General features: G+C 36.8%; 1 long non-coding RNA gene across 4 annotated transcripts in view; it reads left to right on the plus strand.

The window, feature by feature from the left end:
• The window catches only part of LOC130542861 (uncharacterized), a 60,134-nt gene extending 33,325 nt beyond the window's left edge, over window positions 1-26,809 (plus strand). For 3 of the 4 annotated variants that reach the window (XR_008957707.1, XR_008957706.1, XR_008957705.1), the window contains one exon: window positions 102-25,343. This is a non-coding gene — a long non-coding RNA (uncharacterized LOC130542861). Of the gene's footprint in view, window positions 1-101; window positions 25,344-26,081 lie in introns of those variants that run through there. The other variant, XR_008957709.1, reaches the window with a different exon arrangement.
• The last annotated feature ends 272 nt before the right edge of the window (window positions 26,810-27,081 follow it).

The following is a 27,081-nucleotide window of genomic DNA, read 5'->3' on the forward strand; positions in this document are numbered from 1 at the left end:
CGGAGTAGAAAGCAAAATTTACTCTGGAACTAAATGACATGAGAGATGCATATGGAAGACAAACAGCTTCCTTCCTCTCTTTCCTAAACCCCCTCTCCCAGGTCATCTATCCTGAGGAATAGGACCCTTGAAAAGAGGAAGAAAGGCGGCGGTCCTGCCAGTCCAGAGATTGGGGCTGTTAGGTCAACACATTTGGATTTAGAAGGTATGGAAAAGAATGACATGCTTATTTGTTTCTTTTTTAACAGATTCACTAGGAGAGTTTTAGCACACAAAAAAGATTAACTGCTTCACTGCAATAGCATTTGTTTTTATTAAAGATAATATTGATGTATTAGTGAACATATCAACAGATCTCACTCTTCCAAGATGTACAACATGCACACACTTCTCTTTACATTTTTGCATTTTTTGGATATAGACTCTCACATATTTTGCTATTCCCACCAACCACTGCATAATTAAGAATTCTCAAATTCTTCCAGTCATCCTTTTATTTCAAAATGGTACAGAATATTCTGTTATGTTTCTGTGCCATAATTTGTTAGAATCGTGACCTAATGACAGACGTCTTGTTTTTCTTTTTTTGCTGAGGAACAGGGGTGGGAATTCAGTGTAGGGCTAGTATATATAATCTTTTGCTTCTATTTAATTATTTCCCTTAAGTTTATTTTTCCTTGAACTTGAACTGACTGGGGTTGCAGGTGCTTGGCTTACTTCCATTCTCAACATTCAGTTGACTATGAAAGAACAGTTGACTTCCTAAAATGAAAACAAAACATGGATTCTCCATTTGAACAATAACAGAATTCTCTTTAGCCAATAAACAAACAAAAAGAACCAAATTTGAGAATAGGGCTGCACCAATGTATTTGTGTTGTCTGTTTAAACAAACAATGTCAGGATACTTTTGGAATTATTTTAAAAAGTTGTACAAATAGTACAAAATTCCCATATACCCTGCATCCAGTTTCCCTTCTCGTTAACATCTTGTGTTAGTATGGCACTAACTGAACAAATGATGACACATTATTATTAACTTAAGTCCAAACTTTATTCACATTTCCTTCCTTTTAGGGTATTTATTTAAACTATTGTTACAGCTTGCTTTATACAATAGGTATTTTAATTGTATGAAAAATTGGTTTTAAAAAATCTATTCATACTGATACAAATGGATGCTCTGAATTAGCCTAGAAGTCATAGGGGCATAAGAGCTTATTGAAAATCCTTCCTAACTCACCACACAGTTATATCTAGGCAGGAGTCTTGTGGCTGGAAAAGAAGAAAGCTCTAATTCTTCACTGTTCTTCTTCTGTTGGTCCCAAGGCAAGGCACTGCAACAGATGGGTATTTTCTCTGGGCACACTGTGAGAGGCAATGGTAGCCATATAATTATAGCTTTTAAATGCTGGTAAGTCCCTTGAATTTCCACTGCATGCTTGAAGGGTTGAGTTGGATCTTAACATATCACTGGTGAAAGCAAGCTCTGCATACATGAGAAGCTTCTAATGACTTGGCAGATCCTCTCAAGTATTATAGATTTCCCTTATCTCACCTTGATCCCAGACCTTAAGCATGGGATTCTTTCTATCATAAGAGGTCCTGCTTCTTAGAAGGACATGTTTCTATTATATCTGAAGTATGGCCATATTTCCTATTGGCTTAAGTATTCCTAAGACTCAATGAGAGAAGCAGGTGGGGCTCAGCTCTCTTCCCTTACTCTGAAAGATAAAATTATTCCTGAGCATAAAAATTAAACTTATGTATTATGTCCAATTCATGCTAACTATGTAATCTTATCTCTAGATAATTACAAATAACTGGCATGGGCCCATCATGGGCTAAAGCATTTTACATAGATTATTTTATGCAATCTTCACAACAACCCTTGGGAACTATCATTATGTCCATTTTGCAGATGAGGAAACTGAATGTTAAATAACTTGCCAGAGTCTGTCAGACATTTAATAAATGGCAGAGTCATGATTTAACCTCTAAGCCTATGGTTTTAATCATGTTGCTATAAATTTTACCCCTAGTTTTGGAGGTATAGGAAAGTCAACAGATATTTCATAAATGAGTTAATGAATGAATAATGAATAAACGGAACACTGCCCAGGTGGTGAATCCTTGAGTGAGTTATGTCTTATAGGAGCTGAGCTTAGGAACTGTTTACTTTATCCTCATCTTTACCTTAGCTCAGTTATTCAGGATGGCTTCTTGAAGAAATACAAATATATTTTTGTACAGTTTTGAGTTTGAATAGGAATAAGAAGACTGACCTAAAAGATATAAAAGAGTAAGTGATTCTGTATATAAAGAGCAACGTGAAAAAGTCATAGTAAAGGAAATAAAAAGAGAAAGAAAAATAGAGCTAAACATTCCTTTGAATTCAGATTATCCAGTGGGAATCGAACGAGATTGGAGACCTCTGGTCTGGTTAGGTAATTTGAATGTATGCAAAAAGCAATAAGGAATCGTCAAAACTCAGAGAGAGGGGATGATGTAGTCCTTGTTTCTCCTATTTAGTTACAGCCTTTTGTGCTGATCAGGATGTAGCAAGAGACCAAAGGCAGGAAGTGGGAAAGAGAGGAGGCTTCATTCATCTTCCGCCTGGATAAATGATTGGCCATAGACACAATGCAGAAGGAAGCATTGGAGGAACTATTGTGGGGTGATGGGGGGAGAAGAATCCTCCTTGTTAGAAAGTCATTTTGAATATGAAAAGAATATAGCATAATTCATTTTTCTTCCCAACTTCTAAGATTCTCATTTTTATTTTTTCTTTTCTTCATTTCTTTAATAGTCAGAATTCAAATTAATTTTTTCCCAATAAGTATGAGGTCTAAGGAATTTCAAATTTGACTGTTGTTAATTCTAAATTATGCCATCTAGGAAACAATAACACAGAAAGTCCAAAACCATACTTTTTTTGACTTTAAAATTGTATCTGGTGTTTTGGAGTACATGAGGACAGATAATTCTTTTTCTAATTTCATTTTGCTAAAATTATGGTGAAGGAAGTTCACATTCTCACAAAACACAAAACAGACAATCAAGAAATAGCCTGAGGTGGAGTTTCAGAAATACTGAGTTTTCAGGGAGAAATGAAGTAGGGATTTAAAACTTCCCCTGAAAAATAAACCCAAGAATTAAGTGCCTAACAATTATGAAATGCAAAAGAATTTTTAAAAATATTTAGAAGCCCTGTTCTGTCAATGGGTACTTTCCAAATACAAATTCTACTGGATAACTGTGACTCCAGAAAATAAATTAAGCACAAAATGTGTAAAATGACAAAGGTTAAAATTGTGCACTATTAGGCAATAATTGTAAAATCATTGCAGCAAGTATGGAGGTAACAATGACTAAAGAGATTGATGTGTAAATACAGAGAAAAACTCTAGGTGATCTAACACTAAATTTCTTACATAGGTTACCTGTTACCCTTGGCTGACTATTAACGATATACGCTTCTCTAAACTTATGCAATTTTGACAGTAGACATGCATTATTTAGAAAAAAATAAAATCATGAATACAGAGTTGTTTGCTTGAGAATATGTCCCCAAGTTAAGGTGGCTTATCTGAGCTATGTAAATATTGGATGACTAGTTAGGGAATTAGTTTGAACACCATAAGGTACTCTATGATTTTTTATTAAGACTCAGGTGTTCTTTACATGGAAGAAAAATTATGTCGAAAAAGTAAATGGAAGAATGACATGATCCCCTTTTTGAGCAATATCATTCTCAAGCTGCCGATAAGGCTTTCACTCAGCTTTCATCTTGTAGCCGGCTTTTCTCACACACAAACACAACTCTGGAATTGTCTGTGGGGAACGCCAACAGAGGGGAGAGTTCAAACATATAGCACTAGCAAACTTCTTTAAAATCCTCTTTGAATATCTTTCTTTCTCTGGGATTCCATCCTTCATGGAAGCATTCATGTATCTCTTTTCTTTCTTCCAGAAAAATCCTTTCAGCATTTCCAGTAAAATGCTACTCTCTTCCCCTTCTTTCCTTTACGAAGTTCCGAATGTGCTTGCATATTACAATTAGCTAGACAAAAGCAAAACAAAACAGCACCAAGCCAAATCCACAGCCATCTATTAGCCCTCTAAGTGTGTCACTGAGGAGGCTCAATTTATTACATTATATAATATATAAATAATAAATTAGCCAAAAGTAAGGTTCTTTTTCAAATGCAAGGAGCAAAATAAAGCATTCCCCTTCTTCATCCCATTCCTGTGCTAACTGCTACTTCTTTCCTAGTGATACTCATTTCATTCTTGTGATTCACCCTTATGCAGAGGTCACATACCAGTCCATATGTAATATTTTTTCATATGGAAAATATTAAGCCATCAGATGAGTCATTTACAGAAGAAGCATTTTTAACAGGTGCTATGAAAAAATAAGGCCCTAAATTTATATGTCAGAGTTCTAAGCACTAGTCTAAGAGATGATGTGTGCACATGCCAGCCTTCTTAAAAATCATCATGATTTTAAATGTTTACTTAGCGGATGGTAAGGAGATACTTCAACAACAGCTGTTAATAGAGTCAAAGAGCCTGCTTTGGAGAAAGTGGTGGGTGAGTAGAGGTTTTGGAAATGAGAGGAAAGGAAGACATCCAGTTTCACGGTGAGGCCAGTGGATTTGATATGCCAGGCACTGTTGCAGTATTGTGCACAGGCCATAAGAGTGTGTGTGTGTGTGTGTGTAAGGAGAAGAGTCAGTCATCTGCCTTTCTGCTATCCCAGTGAGCATCAGAGGTGTAACAAAAGCATAAATCGTATCACATGCAAAATAAAGAATTCAAATGTGGTTAGTGGATATGTTAAGATAGGAAGGGTTTTTTGTGTTTTTTGTTTTATTTTTGTAATTGTTGTTTTTGCTTTTATGAAGACCAATGAATTGATGAAACAATATAGTGTACCTTACTTAGAATTATTATAAATGGAGAAAGACAAATGCCATATGCTTTCACTCATATGTGAATTTAAGAAACAAAACAAATGAGCATGGGGGAAAAAAAGCGAGGCAAACCAAGAAACAGACTCTTTTTTTAAAATATTTTTTATAATAATATTTTTTTATTATATTATGTTAGTCACCATACAGTACATCCCTGTTTTTTGATGTAAAGTTCGGTGATTCATTAGTTGCGTATAACACCCAGTGCACCATGCAATGCGTGCCCTCTTAACTATAGAGAACAAACTGTTGGTCACCAGAGGGGAGGTTGGTGGGGGGAATGGGTTAAATAGGTGATGGGGGTTAAGGCGGGCACTTATGGTAATGAGCCCTACGTGGTGTAGGCAAGTATTGAATCACTATATTGTACACCTGAAACTAATATTACACTGTATGTTAGCTAACTGGAATTTAATGAACAAAATTATTTTTAAACCTTCAAAAAATAAAATACGTTCAGCCAATGGAAAAAAAAAAGAATTATTGTAAATGTGGGCCGCCCACATGGCTCAGTCGGTTGAGTGTCCAGCTCCTGATTTCAGCTCAGGTCATGATCCCAGGGTGGTGGGATTGAATGCTGCGTTTGGCTCCACCCTCAGTGGGAGTCTGCTTGAGATTCTCTCTCCCCCTGTATCTCCCCCAGCTTGTGCACTCTCTCTCTCTCTCTCAAAACAAAACCAAACAAAAGTTATAGATGCTTTCTTGCCCTAACAGTTTAAGATTTGGTTCCTGTGATGAGACCCAATTCCCACTAGACTATAAGTACAATGAAGGCAAGAACTAATTTGTCATTTTTACCATAGTGTCTCTAATGCCTGGCATGCAACAGGCACCATGATAAGTATTTGTTGAATAAATATGATGTGAGTATACATCATAGGTCCAAATCATCTCTGATCTGAAGGACCTTGTGATGATGTGACGATGATGATGGTGATAAGTAATAGCTATGATTTATTGAATTCCTTCTTTGTGCCAAGGACTACACTATAAATTTGTACATGGTATTTCACATTTCATTTAATCCTAAGGCGTATGTCTTATCATATTTTACAAATGAGAAAATTGAATTACAGAGTTAGGACTATACCCCACCCAGATCAGTCTGACATCAAGCCTAATTCTTTTACTGAATATCATTGGACAAACATATTTTATTCACACGTTGTGAACGTAGAACTGAGTTAGGGACAATGGATTGAAGGTAATATGTACTCTTGACTCTTAAGGAGACAGCTGAAGGTAAATAACAATACTGAAGGGAGATGTTGCAAGGCCAGTTTGCCAGGTAATTGGTACAGAAAGTCAGTGCTGCAATTTCAAAGGGGAAGAATTTGCTGTGTCCTGAAGAGCTCAGAAAAATATTCATGGGGGCAAGAAAGCTTGAACTGAATGTTGAAACATGAATTTAAATAGGGAGAAAAGGAGGGAAGGATATGTACCAAGTGGAGCAGCAGGAATGCACAACATGTGTTTAGAAAGTAAGGAGGAGACTCAGGTGGCTGGAGCAGGCTTTGGGGGACAGCGTACATTTAGAGAAGTGTTTGCAGGTACAGGTGTTGGAACACCAGTGGTGAGTAGCTTAAACGCCTGGCTTAGAAGTTTGAAATCAATCTCTTGACAACCCAAAATGGTTGAGATACTATATGATTGAAAATAATTATTTTGCTTTCCATTTAAAAATGTTCTATCTCTAACATTTTGATTGTCCTCCTAGTTTTATTTTCCTGGACGTATCTTATAAGTGGGGATCATTTTCTGTGTACAGTTTGGAATGAAATACGTCAAAGTTAAAATTGAGTCTATATCCTGGCCATGGCAGTGTCTCCTGCTGCTGCACCAAGGTGCAGGGGCCAAGTGCTGGCACTGGCAGTACACGGGTTCACTCGTGAACTGCCCACAGGGCTCCAAGTTGTGTGCTTTTGTAAATGCCCTACAATTATGGTTTAATGGTGGGTTCTCTGAACTGCTGGGTCCCTGAGCCATGTCTCGTGGACTGCTGCGCATAAGAGGTGAGACTGTTCAGGGAGGCTTAGAGCCCTTACAGCCTGCTGCCCTTTTTAACCGCTGCAACTCCTCCACCAAATGTTTACTGAATCGGAGTAATGCCTATGTTATTATTTGAAAAATAAACTCTGCTAAAGAAATACATTCAAAAAGTTCTTCTCCTTCACAAGCTAGACCCAGTCCAATCATTGCAGGCTTTAGCGATAAAAAATGCCATTTTTATGGCAAAGAATTTCAGTTTATCATTTGCCTTATAACTTTCTTATGCTTTTTGACATCTTAAATATTTTTAAATATGTAGTCAAATCTGATTTTTCTTTTGTGATTTCTTTCACAATTTTTATTTGGAGAGTGGGGCGCCTGGGTGGCACAGCGGTTAAGCGGCTGCCTTCGGCTCAGGGCGTGGTCCTGGCGTGATGGGATCGAGCCCCACATCAGGCTCTTCTGCTATGAGCCTGCTTCTTCCTCTCCCACTCCCCCTGCTTGTGTTCCCTCTCTCGCTGGCTGTCTCTATCTCTGTTGAATAAATAAATAAAATCTTTAAAAAAATAAAAATAAAAATAATTTAAAAAAATTATTTATTTGGAGAAAAGTCTCTTACCATCCAGGAGAAAAGCTGCCTGTACTTTTCCTTAGTTTTATATAATTTCTTCTTTATTGATTTTAATTCTTTAATCCATCTGAAAAATTTTTGGAATATGGTGTAAGGATGTATTTAGTTATTTTATAAACAACCGTTTTACCAATTCTATTTATTGGTTAATTTATTCCATCCCTGTTAATGTGAGTAATTTTATACAAGGGTTAGTTTTTATACAGTACCAATTATGTTTTATTTTTCTTTTTGTGACTGTTTATTTTGTTCAGGATGGGGGAAGTATCAGCAGTATCTGACCCTGAGCCTGACTCTTAGAAAATAGCTAGATTTTCCAATTTATTTTTTTTTCCCAGATGAATTTGAGTCAGTTTTTTATTGAAGTATAACTGATCTACAATGTCCTGTTCATTCCAGGTGTACATCATAGTGATTTAATATTTTTATACATTGCAAAATGATCCCCATGATAAGTCTAGTTACCATCTGTCACCAAAGTTATTATAGGATATTAACCGTATTCTCTATGCTGTACATTACATCACCATGACTTATTTAACTTTATAACTGGGAGTTTGTGCCTCATAATCCCAGAACTTCACCTATTTAGCAGGCCCCCCAACCCCTCCCCCCTCTGAGAGCCAACAGTTTGTTCCTAGTTCCTCAGTCATTATCTTCACCCCCACCCCCACATGTATCCCCCACATTGTGTTTCAGAGTTATGATGGGTAGTTTTGACAATTTCAGATAGGTGTAATCTTGTGAAGAAAGTCTAAAGCAGTATTTCAGTGTTTCTTGGTCCACTTTATCAGAATTACTCAATCAGCACCTTTGGGGGTGGGACCCAGAAATGTGCATTTCAAGCAAGCTTTCTGGGGTTGAGAGCCTCTGGTGTGGAAACATAAGTACACATGAAGAGAATCCTGCACAGACTAGGCCTGAAGCACTAGGGTCTAAATAAAGGTAGTGGTAGTGATACAAACACAGACAGCTGTAATCTATTTCAAGGTAAAAGTTGATAGTGTGGTTTGTTTGTTTGGTTTTTTTTTTTGAGCATTTATTCTATTGAGTTTGAATTCGGGAGGTTGTTAGAGGAGATGCCGCTGTAGAAATAGTGGATTCAGGAAGGATATTTTTCCTTCTGGGGGAAAACAGTTCATTTGTAAACATGTCAAATTTGACACGATGTCAAGATTTCTAATTATTAAATATCTAAAAAAAATAGACACATGTAATTTGGTTCAGGTAAGAGAGGGCTCTGAGCAAAAGATGCACAGGGGTTAAAGCATGAGCTTTGGAGTGATGAAGTGTCCATTTTGCCACTTAAGGCTCCGTGAGCTTGAGCAGATTATCCAATTTCTCTAAGCCCCAATTTTGACACATGCTTATAAATGAGGTAGATATGATGGTTGTCTATGGAGAGATGATTGCAAAGCTGTCAAACTGGATTACTTCTCCAGTGTGGAAGGGGTAAGAATGGGAAGCAGAGGACAAAGGACTGAGTCCCGAGAAGCCACCACATTTAAAGAATTTTAGAACAAAGAACTGGTAAACCAGCAGAGAATTTGGAGACAGTACAGGATAGAAAAACTTCCAGTCTCTAGTGTCCCATATTTTTCAGTCCCCTGTCAGACTCAGTTGGACACTGATTTCTATTATGTTTTTGTTAGCCACAGGACTCTTTATTCAAAGGGCATCTGTGGACAGTCTGATGTACAAAACAGGCAAGAGAAGATGCTCTGGCTGAAATGGGGATGGTAGCAGGAACTTTTCTTCTCCCTTGGCCTCTGCAAGCTGAGCTCCCACACATCTCCCTACAGGCTTCAGCTTGAACTCAGTTGGGATAGTTGTAGCTGGGAGAACTATACTCACTCTGTCTATGGAGTAGCAAGGTAAACTCTAGCATGGCTAAAAGTACAGGGGAAACCTGATCTTTGATTTGTCAAAGCAGTTGGCTGACTACTGACCTGGCTTGAAGAAGACAAGTTTGAAATCACAGCTTGTCTATGCATGAAAGTGTTGTTGTCACCTATACCCACCATTCCAGAAATGATTTCTACTTAGTACATTCATATCTTTCTTGTTCTAAACCACTGTGGATACTTGTGTTATTTAAGTAAAAATATTTATTATTATTTATTATTTATTATTCTTAGTTCACCAGAAAGGTGATATTAAAGTCCCTGGAAAGAAATACAAGGAAAACAGGTGATTATAGAAAGGTGTGCAGGAAGTTCAGAGGTGTTTATTTTTTATGACCCATTATATTTTGTTCCCTTTATCTACTATCTTAAAAATAAATCCAGAATTTGCCTAATGTATTTTTTAAATATCTGTTATAGACATTAACCTTGATTGTTACTTTGCCCTCTGTCAGACTACTAGTATTCTAAATTCCACTTAATAAGCACTTTGCCCTCTGTTGAGAAAGATAACAATGCAAGCAGTTAATTTCTTCTTTAAGACTGATTCTGGCTTTTATATTCTAGTCTTCTGGAAACTAAAATTAGACCACAAATTACTTTAATGAAGAACACAAAATTCTGCTAGGCAATAGCAGCTTCCTGTAATTTTCCGAGATTTAAGGACCTTGTTCCAGAGTTGATATAAAAATTCAAAGCTTTCCTGGAAAAGTGGATCCATTTATAACTTATAACAACTTGGGGACTAATTTGGCTAACTCACTGAGTTGTGGTTCTTAAATTTTTGTGTGGATAGCAACCACTCAGGTTGCTAATTAAACCCTAAATTTCCAGGTTCCACCTTCTGTACTTTGATTTCAGTAGGTCTGGGGTAGGCCTCTGCCTTTTAATGAACTACTCCAAATGATTCAGATACAGGTGGTCCATAGGTCACACTTTGAGAAATGCAGGAGTACAGAGTAAGCTGACATTTAAGAAATCTTTTGAGGGAAGCAATTGATAGGTTTCCTGGGAGTGGCTAAACCATGGAGAATTTCCACTTTGCCCAGCAGCCCAGTGTTTATGTCAGTGCAGAGCTGCCAGGTGGTGAGCAGGTGTAGGTGATCCATTTAAAGATGGAAATGAGGAAGTAGATAATCAGCAATATTGTGCTCCTACCATAGTTATTCTGGCTGCGCTCTTGTTTCTGTTTTGGAAATTCCACAGGCTCCTCTGATGATACCTTAAGTAATTTTCACACTTTCTCGTCTTTGGGGTCTATAAGCCTTTAAAAAATATATAAATAGGGGCACCTGGGTGGCCCAGTCTGTTAAATGTTGGACTCTTGATTTCAGCTCAGGCTGTGGTCTCAGAGTTATGAGATTGAGGCCTGTGTGGGGCTCTGTGCTGGGTGTGGAGCCTGCTAAAAATGCTCTCTCTCCCTCCAAAAATCTATGGATATACATATGGATATATATATATCTATAGATAGATATATGGATATATATATAGATAGATATGGATATATAGATATATATATATATGGCTATATAGATAGATATATGGCCAGATAGATAGATAGATAGATAACAAGCTATGCAAATCCAACTGTTAGGAAATTACCTTGACCACCATGTTTCACATTTTTATATGTTTATTTTCATTATCTGTTTTTCCTTCAATATATCATCTCATATTAGAACTTCCCTTCCAAAGACACTGAAGAAGACATAATATCAAGTTGTTTGAAATTGGGACAGTTTTCCAAATTATGGAAGAGTTGTCCTTGTAATACACACACAACTACAGATCCATTCATGGATAAGTTTCTTTTAAAGGAGATTGTGTAAAGAGAATATTATTGTGCCATTGGTCTCAATAGTAACTGGATGGTGAAAGGGTTACCTTCTCTTCTGGTGATCTTCAGCTGGTCATAGCTCTGCACGGTCATCGTTCAGACAAGCAGAGAGGTGTTTGCCGGGAGAGCACCAGATGGCGTGAGAAGGTACAGCCTTGAGATTTGGCTTCAGTAATTCCCAACCATTAGACCGTAGTAACTAAATTTAGCCACTTTCTGCTCTCTGCTTCCTTATTTTACATATATTATCTCATTTTCATTCATTTTTCTCAGTCATTCAGTACATTTTCTTTTACACCTACAACATGCCATATTCAGTGTTATGTGCTGAGAACACACTGATAGCACTCTGGAAGGGGATGATGCAGGTGAAGATGGAGAGAAGTTGATGAACGTACTGTGCAGTTCTAAGTTGAAATGAGATATAGCAAGTAAACATTATTTCAAGATATAAAGTGCTGTACCAATGTAAATTATTAATGTTTTGTTTCCCATAACCTATCCCTGTCTTCCCATGTAATTCAAGTGCCCCAAGGTATCTATTTGAAGAGCCTTATAAAAATAAATCTTCATTCAACACTGTGTGATATTTAAAAATTAGAAATAATATAAATATCAGTATGTTACAAATTAAATAAGTTATGATATTTCTATACATATGTAACAATATATAGCAATAAATAATGACAATAAGAAACCTTTTTCAGAACTTACTGGGTGCCAGGGATAACTATAAATTCATTATTTATACATTAAATTGCTTAATTATTATAACGCCCCTCTGAGGGAACTAAAGAACAGAGAGGTTAAATAATTTCCCAAAGCCTCAGAACTAATGAGTGATGGCTTTGGGATTTGGACCCAGGTGGTTTGGTCCTTAGTCTCCACACATAACACTGGTTTTTTCAACAGTCAGAATGAATAAAATGGCTCTATATGTAGTGGAAAGGAAAACTCTCAAAAACATATTATGAAGTGCAGAAGGGGTACCATCCCCAAAAAGAAAGGAGGCAGAAAGTAAGAAAAGGAAATCTAAATAGAAACGTGCATGCATCTTCTTTATCCACTCATCTGTTGAAGGTCATCTCAGCTCCTTCCACAGTTTGGCTATTGTGGACATTGCTGCTATGAACATTGGGATGCATGTGCCCCTTCTTTTCACTACAATGAAATATTACTCAGCCATCAGAAAGGATGAATACCTACTATTTACATCCACGTGGATGGAACTGGAGGGTATTATGCTAAGTGAAATAAGTCAAACAGAGAAAGAGTTATCGTATGGTTTCACTAATATGTGGAATACAAGGAATAGCTCAGGGGACCATAGGGAAAAGGAGGGAAAACTGAATGGGAAGAAATCAGAGAGGGAGACAAACCATGACAGATTCTGGACTCCAGGAAACAAATTGAGGGTTGCAGAAGGGAGGGGGTGGGTGGATGGGGTAACTGGGTGATGGGCTTTAAGGAGGGCATGTGATCTGATGAGCACTGGGTGTTATATGCAACTAATGAATCACTTGGAGAGGGCCTCCAAGTAGCTGAGAACAAGGATGGAAGACTCTTCACTACAAGCCTCCCTTGTGGCTTCCGATTTTTGCGCTGGGTGAATACATAACCAATTTTAAAAGTAAATTTTTTTAAGTGGTAAAAACCTTATAATGAATCCTTCTGAAGCAAGTAACAGTCTTGTAATAGATAACTTACCTCCCAGTTGATATAGTCTGCAATCACAGATTCATGTTTGGGGTGCCAAGAGGATCTCATTGTAGGATAATGACTTCAGGTGATTTCTCCATATGGTGCTTTGCAACCTGCATCAGCATGCAGCTGGGAAGCAAGCAACACGCCAAGGAGATGGCCTCAGTCAGCCTGCTCACTGACAGACCTTGTAGCCCAGTCCAGGCTAGCCCAGAAGGTCCTGTCTGTCGTGTCTGTCACCAAGGCCAGCATATTAAGGCTTAAGAAATCTGGAGCAGAAAGGAGGAAGGGATTTACCCAATGAACAGCACATAAAAGTTTTCTAATACTCTCTGAATGGGTAAGCCAAAAAGAGCAAAAAAGGGGGGGCAGGAGACCCAAAAAGTAGTGGTATAAATGTATGTGCCCCTCCTCTGTACAGTGAGATTGATTTTTTCATCTACATCTGATAAACTTGCTCTAAATGCACCCTGAAACAAGTTCCCAGAATGATTTGAGCAAGAGCCATTAGCTTAAAAGTCATCAGTGATACAAAAAGTTCTATTTAAACTTCTCTTTTCCCCCAGAAGTGAGTAGGTGGATGTGGGTATGAGAACAGGATTTTAACTTTATCATCATAGCACGTACCATTTATCCAGTCCATAAAAATCCTTGAAAATTATAAAAAACAAAACACAGTGTTCTATTTAGATTTGTAGTTTTAAAGAGACTTGTAAGACTTGAATTGAGACAGGCAAATATTTGAGGTTGTGGTTTCAGGATCGGTTTGGCTACCAGACAAGACAGGGCTCTAAGGCTCTAACTCCTTGCGGATGGCAAATACAGTGTATGTCCAGATTGGATTCATGCATTGAAATATATCAGAGGCCAAATTAAGTTCCTGGTCCTGAGGAGAGGACACTTTATGAAATCAGAAATGCATTCCACTTCTAAACACACAAAGAATATGCTATAAATTATATGATTGTTCCAAATTTTTCTCAGTCTTCCCCATAACACGGTTGTAATCCTGTGCATTGCCATGGAACTTGAAGTGGGCCTTCTTTATGGAAGGATTATATTTCTCCATTCCATTTCTTTCAGGCTTGAACCTGTGACTGGTTTTGGTCAGTGGAATGAGAGTGGAATAAACATATGGGATGTCTGAGCAGAAGTTTTAAGAGCTGTCACAAAGTTGTGCCATCATTCCCCTCTACACCCAAAATAGCCCGTGGCAAAGACACACTGCTCCTTCAATCCTTTGGATTGAATCCTTTGGATTCTGAAATAAAGATGACATTCGGAGCAGTCTCTGAGACAGTCCCTAGCTAATTTGTAACAGAAACAGGAAGTAAATCTTTGTTGTTGTAAACACTATGATTTGGGAATTGTATTTTTACTTCAGTATAACCTAATGAAAGCTGATTGATACAGAGTTACAATTTGAACAGCCATGCTTACTGCAGGAAATCTTTAAATGAATGCAGTAAAACATAAATTCCTGTGCCAGCATCCTTACTCCCTCAGGCTGGGTGAATGATGGGCTTGGCAGGGGGGTGGGCTCCTGGTGGGGATGCCCAGGTTAGTAATCAGTGAGTGGGTACCTGGGCATTTAAGCTCCATGTGGGACCACTCTCTGCCCTTGGTGTCTGGGCTTATATGGATGAACACTTGGAGCTCAGAGTGTGTGTTTGGCCATCCATGATATGCAATCATCAAAGCTGCTGGGAGAAAATATTTGAATTCCATGAACGCTTTGTAGGGGAAGTAGATATTTTGAAGTAGAATGTTGATGGTCTTGGCAAGCTTCACAGGCACGTGGGTATCTTCTCAGTATCAACCGGGAATTACCCACTCTTGTGAAAGTGGACGTGATATTTGAAGAACCAGTAGAACTTTGACATACATCAAAGAACATGTGTAAAGAGCCAGATAATAAATAATTCTGGCTTTGCAGGTCATACCACCTCTTTTGCAGATACCCAACTCTACCATTGTATTATGAAAGCAAACATAAACAATATCTAATAAATACTTGTGGCTCTATTCCAATGAAATCATATTTACAAAAATGGGTGACTGGCCAGATTTGACCTCTGGGCCATACTTTGCTGAACCTTGTTCTAGTGGAAAAGAAAATAGAACTTAGTTCCATTGGTATCATACTAAGAAATTTGGTGTCAGTTAAAGAGAGTTTGTAGTACATACCTCATCCAGAGAAACTTGAAATCACTTTGCTCACCCAAGAAGTTATTAACCACCAAGTTTACCCTTGGGAACTATTTGGAAAGTTTAATGACAAACACTGTATCATCAAACACAGTGCAAAATCCAGATGCCTTGACAGTGTGATCTGCAGACTTGTCACAGAATCTGGGGATTGAGAAGCACCATCCTATGAGAGAGTATAAAACATACAGTGGCCACCAGGAATACAAGTTCTAAGAGCATAGAAAGTATGGAAGTTGAGAAGCAAGTGTCAACAGGGATTTTTTATTCACCCTGCATCACTGAAATGTGCACACTCATTCTGCATTTGATTTATCAGAAAGAACATTGGCTCTTAGTACATGTCAGAGAGTAATTTTGAGAGTAATTTTGAGTAGATCTAGGAGAGAACACTAGAATAGGAGTGATTTGCTGTATCTTGGCCTTTTTTGTTACTTTTCTAGGAAGAAGAAATATTCTGTTCCAAGAAAGGGGGTTTTGTTTATTTGCTAAACAAGGAATGAATTTAAATATTTGATATCCTTTCCCCAAAGTCCAGAACAATGAAATATAAATTTCTTGGGAGTTTTGTTAAGTTTGTTGTAATCATTGACAGAACATTCTTCTTAGCTTATTCAGAAAGGATGCTATTCTTAGAGAATCAGAGCAGGGTTCTTAAACCTAGAGACCTAAGGATAACCTGCGTAGCTTTTAGCTTTCTACAATTACAGATTTATGGGCTTCAAAGATGCTGTTAGTTCTGGGTTGTGTTTCCTTATTATGCTGTTTAACCAGCAGTGCCCGTGACCCTGGTACAGGTGGTCATCCAGTCAAGTGGTGAGGACACCAGGGCATGGATTCCTTTTGACCGAATCGTGTGGTTGCTGGTATAGCTCCAGGACAAAATCCACCTGCCAGAGCTCAAGAGCAGGTTCTATAAATGTCACAACTACGTCCATATACCTCTTATCTATTTACTGGATTTTACTACCTCCACTGACCTGAGACCTTGCATTTAACTTAGGAGATGCGTTTTTTTAAAGATTTCTTTCTTTTTATTTGAGGGTGGGGGCAGAGGGAGATGGAGAGAGAAACTGAAGCAGACTCCATGCAGAGTGCAGAGCTCCATGCGGGGCTTGATCTCAGGACCCTGAGATCACAACCTGAGCTGAAACCGGAGTCTTGGAGGCTTAACCAACTGCGCCACCAGGCGCCCCAAGAGATATTTTTAATTATATGTCTGTAACAAGTAACATAACACATAACTCTGTCATTTTAGTTTCTGAATATAAATAGGATATTTTTTTTCCTATACTGTAACCAAACCAAACATTTTTGTTGTTTCAGAGGACATGTGGGTACCTCAAGAGAAAAAAATTATTTGCTAATGGCATGTTTTTACTTGAGGCTTTATTTTATGTTAGAAGTAATTTTGCCAAGAGCATAGAAATAATCATGAAGTTTGCCTTTCTTATACTCTTAATTTCTAATGTTAAAATCTTTTTTTGGGGGGGTAGCCTTTGAATAGAGCAAAAATAAAGGCTTTCTATAATGGAAAGCAATACAGTAAATTTATGTGTATTAAAAAAGGATGTGGGCTGGGGTCATATATGATTCAAATAAAATTACTAAAATTAACAATGGGTTCTATATAAATAAGAGAGCTTTATATGATATACTGGTATCTAATAAATAATTAATTAGAGATGTTTTCAGCTATTTATATAAAAGTTATATCTCTTACTCAGGAATGTAGAGCCAAATTATAAAAGTGTTCCAAGGAGAAAATCAGTTACAGGGGGAGATATAGCAAAACACTCAGGGGGCTTAGAATCAGAGACATATAGGATTATTGGTTTTGCCACTCACCATCTATGTGGCCTTTCTCAGGCTGACTAATCTCTCCAAGCTTTATTCTCCTCCTCTGTAAAGTAGGAAAAAACATATCCACTTCATTAAAATTGTTATGAGTTGAGCAGTGTTTATAAAATACCGAGTTTACAATGCACACTGAGAAAAATGTCAATTCTAGTCCCTTTACACAGTTTGACTGAAAACATTCCTGAACCCTGAACAGAAACATGTTTTTTGGGGACACCTGGGTGGCTCAGTTGGTTAAGCATCTGCCTTTGGCTCAGGTCATAATTCCAGGGACCTGGGAGCCTCCTTCTCCCTCTGCCTGCCTCTCTCCCTGCTTGTGCTCTCTCCCTCTCTCTTTCTCTGACAAATAAATAAAATCTTAAAAAAAAAAAAAGAAATGTGTTTTTTGGTTTCCTATATGTGTTTAAGTATTATATATTTCTTTTTACATAGCTTCCCTTTACAACATGCTTTTGTTTCTGATCTAATCTTTTCATAGTATAAAAAAAATGTATGGATAGAGAAGAAAAGTCATATTCATTAAATAAAATTTCATTTCTAATTCAAGCCCTAACATGGTAATGCTAATGAACGTTGTATTTGGTTCATCAAATATTTAACCCAAATTAGTTTGTGTTTTTACATTACTTTCAAAGGTTAATTTTTAATATTTCTTTTTTATGAATCTTGGAAACAAAATGTATATTTCATCTTGAATCATGCAGCATAAGCACAATCCAAGCACATTATTGGTTTTTCTTTAAACTTTGATGATTTTTTTTTACTACATAAGTACTGTGTGTTCATTATAAAAGGATTAGAAAATACAGGTTTTTAAAAGAAGGAAGACTATCCATAAATTTATGAATCAGAGATAACCACTGATTACATTTGGTGTGGACTCTGAGACATTATTTACATATATAATATTACAACCCTTGGGAAACTCTAAAATAAATGAAGATTATCTCTCTTGAGTATACTTTTATAATATAATAACTATTATTTTATTTTTATATATTATATAGCACCATATTTAGTTGTTTGTGTAAGTTATAATTTATGTCACAAATTCCTATTTTTGAGTAGACTATTCATTTACTTTTGTTATTATAAAAATGCTGCTGTCAGTATCCATTTTCATAAAACTATTTCCTTAGAGTAAGTTCCTATCTGTAGAACCCAGACACATTAAAAATCCATTATAAAGTTTCCTATGGAACCTTATCTGATTTCCGTGCTGGAAGCTTGTTTCTCTGCTTCTAAAAAGTCGCCTGTGTAGATGTTAATTCACGGTAGGTAGCATTGTAGACATGAAGTCCATAAACTCTTTTTCTTTTTCTTTTTCCTTTTTTTAATAATAATTTTTTATTATATTTTGTTAGTCACCATACAGTACATCCCTAGATTTTGATGTAAAGTTCCATGATTCATCACTTGTGTATAACACCCAGTGCATAAACTCTTTTCCTTACTATTGATGTTTCATAACCAGCCTCTAATTAGATCTACCAAGATTCTTTTTTTTTAACAATTGTAGCTGTCCCAAAATAAAATTTTATCTATCATTCATTTTTTATTTATTCAAATGTAGTTGAGATTCAATTAGAATAAGACGTTGAAAATAAAAAGGAATTTGGGTATTCTCCACCCTAGTCATGATTATATGATTGATTAGAACATGATTATAACGTTGGTAGGAATCTTTTGAAAGAGGGTTTCCTCCTTTAAATATCACTCTGGCTTCTAAACTAAACCCTCAGCATGGTGTTGGTTTTGGATCGTTCCCTGCCTGCACCATGTTGGACATCATGTTTAAACCCTGAGGCTTTTTCCTGTTTCTTGCTGTGCCAACAGCAATACATCCACCATACAATGTCAAATGTCATGAGGGGTATGAACATTCACAAAGAAAGGACAGGGGTTCAGATGGAAAGTCTCTTCTGAATTGGAGTCGTCAAAGGACAATCTGATGAGGAGATAATATTTAAAGTTAACCTGGAATCAGTAGAATTTTTATAAGTAAAATAGGAAAGAAAGTTCTCATTATTCCTCTGATGAGTACTAGTGAAAAAAGCAGAGTGAGACCATATCTTCTAATTCTGCCTCGCTCACTTTCTAGCCATAGGTCCTCCTGTGCTATTTTTGTTGTTTATAGATTGGATAATACTACCCTGACATTTCACCAGAGAGTTGTGAGGTCAAACTGAGATAATGTAACTGAGAATATTTTAAAACTGTATTGCAATATATGAGCATAAGAAACATTTAAATACTAGTGTTAGCATGTTTGGTGTCAAGATATCAATTCACAGGGGCGCCTGGGTGGCTCAGTTGTTAAGCGTCTGCCTTTGGCTCAGGGCGTGATCCTGGCGTTCTGGGATCGAGCCCCACATCAGGCTCCTACACTGGGAGCCTGCTTCTTCCTTTCCCGCTCCCCCTGCTTGTATTCCTGCTCTTGCTGGCTGTCTCTCTCTCTGTCAAATAAATAAATAAAAATCTTTGAAAAAAAAAAAAGATATCAACTCACAGCTTATGGTTCTACCTAAAATGAATCTAAAGAAAGATCATAAGAAAATATAAAATGATTTCAGTATAAATTCAGCTAGTATTTTGAAAGCAGGTAACTTTCAAGTTAGAGTGTTTAGAATTTTATTAAGTTATTTCATAGATTATATTCCTAATTGCAATAACTGTTATTGTATCAAATACTGTGTTAAGTACTTCACATGTAACCTTTGTGCCTGGGCCTTGATTTATTTATCATGTGACTAAATGATGACATGGAGAGGTCAGTGCTGTTCAAAGAGAAGCTTAATATCATTCACAGTCCCCTAGAAGCAAGAAACATGGCTGGTCTCTTGGAGAAACACCAGGTTTTGATCAGGAAGCAGAAGCCGGAGAGAGAGTTAGGTTTAGGCCTGAGCTTTTACTGCAGTTTCTGTGGGAAAGGCAAGATAGGACAGGATAGACAGTTTGGTGTTGGCTTGTTTGAATAATTTCAGCAGACTCTAAATTTTACGAGTGGTCCCTAGTTGTCTGACACCTACCCCTGGGATGATTAAGGCAGAATATTTCCTCTTGGAGCACAGGCTGAGAAGAGGGGTATGGCTCTGGATTAGTGAGTTTTCATATTAGAGGCCTGCTCCTGGCTGGTCCTTTGCTATCTCTGAGAACTGGCATGCCCAGGGAAGCACAGTCTAGTCCCAGCAGGAAATGTTTTGCAAGATATCAAAATGATATAATGCAATGTAGTATTTTGTTAAATCATCATTATGCTTAACTGAAACTTTATGCTCATTGATTAGTAACTCCCCATTACTAATAAGCTCTAGAAATCTACTGTACAACATGGCACCTGTCCTCAACAGTAATGTATTGAACACTTAACAATTTGTTAGGAGAGCTAATCTCTTGCTGTGTTCTGCTATTACCACAAAAAAAATTTAAGAAACTCATCACAACTCTGTAAATAGGCACCACATTCTCCCTATTCTACAAATAAGTACATTGAATCTTAGAGAAACTATGTGATTTGCCCAATGTCACACAAATGTTAAATGAGAGAATAAGGATTTAAATACAAAATTCTAAATGCTGACAACCTATAACTGCAAAAGTACATGTATATACAGCCCTCCAGTAATGTATTTTCCATCCTTTGATAGCTAAGGTAATGATAACGTTGGTTGGTGATCACTGTAAACTTAGAAGTCATGGTGACTTGGCTAAACACAGTATTGAGGCTCAGAAGAGCTAAATGGAATACCCAAGCTAAGACATTGTTTTGGTAATCATCGCTGCTTAACAAACCAACCCTAAAGTTTGTGACGTGAAACATGGGTTTTATTTTGCTCAAACTTCTTGGAGTCAAGAATTCAGGAAGAGCCTGGCTAAATGTTTTGTCACTGATTCAAATGGTATCAACTGGGCAACTGGGCAACTGGGACCAGAGAAACCCTCACTTTCAAGATTGTTTCTTCATATATGCCTGGCAGCTTCTTTTTCCTTGACCTTTCTCATTCTCCACAGGGTCTCATATCCTCCATAGCCTACCCATATGGCTTAGGCTTCTCACAGTTTGGTGGCCTCAGAGCATTTGCATTACTTAAATGGAGGCTAGCTTCCAAAAGACAAGAAGCAGGGATGCCAGACCAGTTAAGGAAAATGCCTGAAACCCGCAGAACATCACTTCCACCATATTCTATTGGTCAAAGCAGTCACAGGACCCCCCCAGATTTGGGAGCTGGAGATTTGGATTCTGCCCTTTGCTAGGGTTGTGACAAATTCTTATCACAAAAGAAAACATAGGATGGGAGTTACTATTATAAGCTATCTTTGGTTAATATAATGTCACACATATCTAATCAGTGGCTGAACTCGGGTTATCTAATACCAAAGATCAAATTTTTAATTTTTGCATTACAATGAAATACAGTTTAGCAGAGCAATAATCAATAGAACTCTTTTTTTTTTTAATTTAGGGTGACACTAAACATATGCCATTGCCAATAAATTGACATTCACATCTCCATTATCCACCTTAAGAGGACAGCAAAGGTCTTGATCCATTAAGTAGGCTGCATTTCTGTGACTTTTTGCCTGATGTCTTACCCTTCCTTTATGGTTCCACCCTTTCCAAAAAAGCATAAGCCTAGCGGATTCAGGACTCCGGTAGACAGGACAGGTTCATCTCAGGGATCTGAGGCTGCCTGGAAATGGCATTGCTTTTCATCCTTAGGATGTAGCCCATTCTGCAGCATCCTGGGGCTTCGTCATGCACAGAACCTGCTTCTGAAAGTGGGGTTTTCTATGTACAAAGCAAACTTTCTGTCACCTGATTAAAATTAGACAGTGAACAGAGATGGAAAACAAAAGTGGAACAAATTCTACAACTTCCCTTCTTTATATATTGCTAAACAATTTCAAATTATACTTCAAAAACAGACACTATTCATATTGAGAACTCATATTTTTAAAGACTGAAAACTAAAGCCCTATCTATGGAATGTATTGAATTTCTGTTTCTCTCCTTGAAAGCATTAAAATAGCACAACAGTTTTTAAATGATAAATAATTCTTGAAATTTTACCCCCTCAAACTATCTAATTTACTACATGTGAAGCCAAAATTCTGTCATTCATAAAGTAGCTCCTGGATGCCTTGTTTCCCTACCCTAACTTATTCCTGCTTTTTAATTGGGACATCTAGTTCATTTACCTTTAATATGATTATCAGTATTGTTGGGTTTAAGAAAATCTTGCTTATTTTCTATTCTGTTTTAAGACTCTATTACTCCTTTTTTATCTTCTTTTTAACTAATAATTTTTTTTAGTATTCCATTTTTTCTCCTTTTCTGAATTATCTATGGCTCTTTTATTTTTAGTAGTTGTTCCAGTTCTTATAATATGTATTATGACAATCTGTCTTAATATTATAACATTTCCCTACAATGTAAGAACCTTCTTAATAATTTGATTTATACCCTTCCTGTACTTTGTTCTATTATTGTCATATATTTTACTTTAACATGTGATATAAGCCCCAAAATACATTGTTATTATTTGTACTTTGAGCAGTCTGTGTCTGTATCTGAAATTTCACCATCTGGATGATCCGTGCATCTGTTATATTGTCTATTGTTTTCCTTGGTTTCAATCCCATAGTTTTGTCTCTGTGTGCCTGATCTTTTAAATTCATTGCCAGTTGTCGAATTTAAAAAATTATAGAGACAATTTGATGCCTAAGATAGGTACCTTCATCCCAAATAAGATTTATAGCTGTTTCTGGCAGATAACTTGGGGGACAAAAACAATACAGATCACCTTAATCCAAGCAGGGATCGAATGGTTCAAACAGCTTCAGTCTTTGTGAGAGCTGGGCTATTTTATGTTACCCTTACTCCTCAGATGCAGCTCTCAGGGCTCCCAACCTAAAGCCTGAGGATTTGCCGGGAACCCCTTCTCCTTGCAGGCTCTACGTTCCAGTTTTGTCCTAAATTTGCAAGGAAAGCCCAGCTTAGCTTCTCAGCTTTTTAACCATCTCTTGCAGAATTATGTCCTGAAGGAGTAGTCCAAATACTAGGCTTGCCTTTCTGGATTTTCTTCTTCTCTTGGCTTTTGGTCTAGGGATTTGTTTTATGCCTTTGTAGCTCTCCAATGCTTTCATATTTTTTAAAAAAACATTTTGTCCAACCTTTATTTATATGCCTCCCTAGGGTTAGACCAATAATTATTTAATGCCTTCCTAGTCTTTCAGTAATACTAGTTCTGAAAAACTTTTAAAATTATGAAATATAATACATTTAGAAAAACTCATATAAAATATAGGTACAACTTAACTAATTATTATAAAGTGAATATTGAGTGTAACTACCACTAAGGTTGTATCTTTTAATTTTAAGCAAAATTAAAATTATCTGACTCTAGGAAACGTTACTGCTATCTCACAGCAATGATTGTTATAACCCAATAAAATATAACGATCTTAATGATAATGATAGACACATAGAAACTAAACAAGTGATAACTTACATAGAAATGATAGATTTATATCTCAAGAAATTTATTCTAAAGTAGAGTGTAAATTTTTCTTAGCTGGGGCAAAATAATATCTGAGATAGTTTACTGATTGAGGTTGAAAATAAACATACAGCATGGATAATTAAAAGAAGTAAAAAATTGATTATATTGTTTCTAATACTTTTTCAACTAGAATTAGGGTAAAGAAGTTGAATATCAAAAAAAGGAGGGAGGTTTCAATTTGGGCAAAATAATTCAATATCACTTATTAATTTTATGCATTTTAAGAAAAGTTACTATCTCTTACAAAAAACACAAAGATGTGGAAAAGATAAAATGATGAGAACATCTGGTAAGAGATAAAAATAATGGTAGAAAATGAAAAAAAGAGCTAAGATTAGTGTACAAAACCCCCTTTTTTTACGTTTCCATACCATTTTTAGAGGTAAGCCACCCTTTTGACTCAAATTTCTTTTAGTACAAGAGCAAAAAGGGAAATACAATCAGTTTCAAAATTCACAGTACTGCAAATAATTGTACATTCACAAACCAATTGTTTAGGAGATGCACAGCTGTTCTTGGTATTTATATTGGAGAAAAAAATTCTACTAGGGGTTCTTATTCAGGAACTTGTTTGATGAACATATAGAGTGGAATGAGATGGATTTATTTTTGACCAAAAGGAGACCAGACACATTAAATGTGGTGCAGAAAGTAAGTTGCTAAAAAGGACTAGGCAAACAATCACATAAATAGTTTTGAGATATTTATTAAGCAGATGTTCTGTGCCAGGCAGCCTGTGAGGCCAAGTACTCAGGGTCCTATGTGAGAAGCAGACAAGTAAATTTATAGCACCGAGATTATAATAGAACTGCATGCAAAGGGGGATGAAAACAGGAGGAGATCCAGTTATTACTCCACAGAAAGATGATAATTAAGCAGAGTCTTGATGTATGAGTAATATTTCTCAAGTGGCTAGGGGAGGATTGAAGGTAGACAGAAGAGTGCATAATAGGAATGGAGGCCAAAAAAATTGAGATCTATAAATAATTAGAGAAAGAAATGCAAATTGGGAAGAAACGGGATAAAGTTAAAGAAGAAGACAGCCATTTGGATGCCATTTAATAGCTAGTGAGCCATCTAATGGTTTAAGGCTATATAATGACAAAATCAGAGTTGTGCTTTAGAAGATTACTCTTGAAGCAGTGTGGAAGATGATTTAGAATGTTAACCCTGAAGGTAGTGAGAATAGTAAAAAGCATATTGCAAAAACCCAGGAAAGAAATTATGCATGTCTGGATTAAAATAGTTGTAGTGGATACAAAGAAAATTGATACATTTTTAAATATTCAGGAATCTAAGCAATATGACTTGATGACTGATTGGATATTAGAGCTGATGGAGATAAAAGAGTTTAGAATATCTCCTGGAATACAGTCAGGAAGGATTTGATTTCACTAGTCAGCTTGGAGGCCGTAAGAGAGTTTGTGTCCATCAGTAGACAAATGGATAAGGAAAATGTGGCGTGTACACACACACACACACACACACACACACACACACACATACACACACAGTGGAATGTTATGCAACCATAAAAATAGAATGAGATCATGCCATTTGAGACAACATGGATAGACCTAGAGGGTATATTGCTAAGTGAAATAAGTCAGACTGAGAAAGACAAATACCATATGATTGCACTCAGAAGTGGAATCCAAACAAAAACAAAAATGAATGAACAAAAAAGCAGAATCAGACCTATAAATACAGAGAACAGACTGATGGTTGCCCGAGGGGAGGGGAGACAGAGGGTTTGGGCAAAATGGGTGAAGGGGAGTGGGAGATACAGGCCTCCAGTTATGGAAGGAATAAGTCACAGGAATAAAAATCACACCATAAGGAATACAGTCAGTGATATTATAACAGCTACACAGCAGAACAGATGGTAGCTGCACTTGTGGTGAAGGCAGCATAATGTATAAACTTATCAAATCAGTAAGTCGTATACCTGAAACTAATGTAACGTAGTGTGTCAGCTAGAAAATAAAAATACTCCAAAAAAAAAAAAAAATAAAGAGGGCTTGCTTCATAAACTTTGAATGTGTTTTATTTGTGACATGTATAGTACATTCAAGTGGAGCCATCTAGTAGTCAATAAGATATATAGGCCTGAGGCCCAGAAAGGAGATCGGGGCCAGGTAAAGAGGAGTCATCACTGTAGTTTCAATCATGACTGCATGAACTTGAGCAGGGAAAGAGTACAGAGAGAGAAGAAAATGAGATTAAGGACAGAGCATTGGGTTCATCAATATTAAAGAGTTGACTAGTGGTAGAAAGAAAGTCTGGGAGAAAGGCCAAGGATGTGTGGTCAGAGTACAAGGTGAATTCCTAGAGGGTTTTATCCCATTATAACTGTGCATTCTTTTTCTGATTGAAAAAATATTCCATGTTCTTGACGATCCTGTTTAGGTCTTCAGTGCTTACAAAAATATACAAATGGCCAAGAGAGTGGCAGATCATGTTTCTTTCACCAAAAATTATGCAGTGCCCATGAACTACATATGTAGAGGTAAATAAAAAATTATTCCCATCCTTGGTATTGTATGGTATAATATAGCATGGCATGGTATGGTATGTTTGGAGGAAATGTGTAAGTATCAGAAAACTTCAACATAAAGCAGTAAGCAGGGTTCACAGTGTAAACCACAGTGTATTGTGTGAATGTGGAGGACAGATGCCTCCTCTCCTTGCAAAGTTTTCAGATGTTGTGTTATATGATACACTAATTATAAATATGAACAGGAAAGATGGTAAAGAAGTATCTAATCAAGAGAGACTTAAACTAGAGGAGAATTCATTTCATCTGGAGGACCAAGATGAGATAAATGCTTTCCTCTGCCAGTGCCCCATAAACAGCTGTCAGTAAGAAGCAGTTTGATTTTACTGGAGTATTTTACAGTAGAAATGAGGATAGCCAATGTGAGAATGGTATCTTTGGGTTTTGAGAGGTGATGATTTTCTAAACAGCATCTCAGAAACTAGTCTTTTTATCAAAAATCATAGAGCAAATATATTATCTCCTCTCATACACAGAGGGGAGTCATTTCTTGTTTAGGCAAAAATGTGATGTTTCTAGCTAACATCTGCTGAAAACATCTGCTCACAACATGCTGTGAAAGAAAAGACAAGAAAAGAAAGGGAAGGAGGGTGGGAGGGAGAGGGAGGGAGGAAAGGTGCAGAAAACTCTGGACAGAAGAGAACAATGCAAAAGAGAATAATGGAGAAGAATGAAAAAATAAAGTCATTAAATCATCAGGAGAAATTACTTAGATTTGCTAGTCAACTGAAACACTGTTAACTGTTAACTAATCTATATAGCAACCTAGATTGGCATTTGACTCTTGACATTTTTCCCCCTGATATCTCAATAAAGAACTGTATGAAGTCACCTGAATTCAGGTGGACTAGA

This window comes from Ursus arctos, unplaced genomic scaffold (assembly GCF_023065955.2).
Source record: "Ursus arctos isolate Adak ecotype North America unplaced genomic scaffold, UrsArc2.0 scaffold_6, whole genome shotgun sequence".
Classification (NCBI taxonomy): Eukaryota; Metazoa; Chordata; class Mammalia; order Carnivora; family Ursidae; genus Ursus; species Ursus arctos.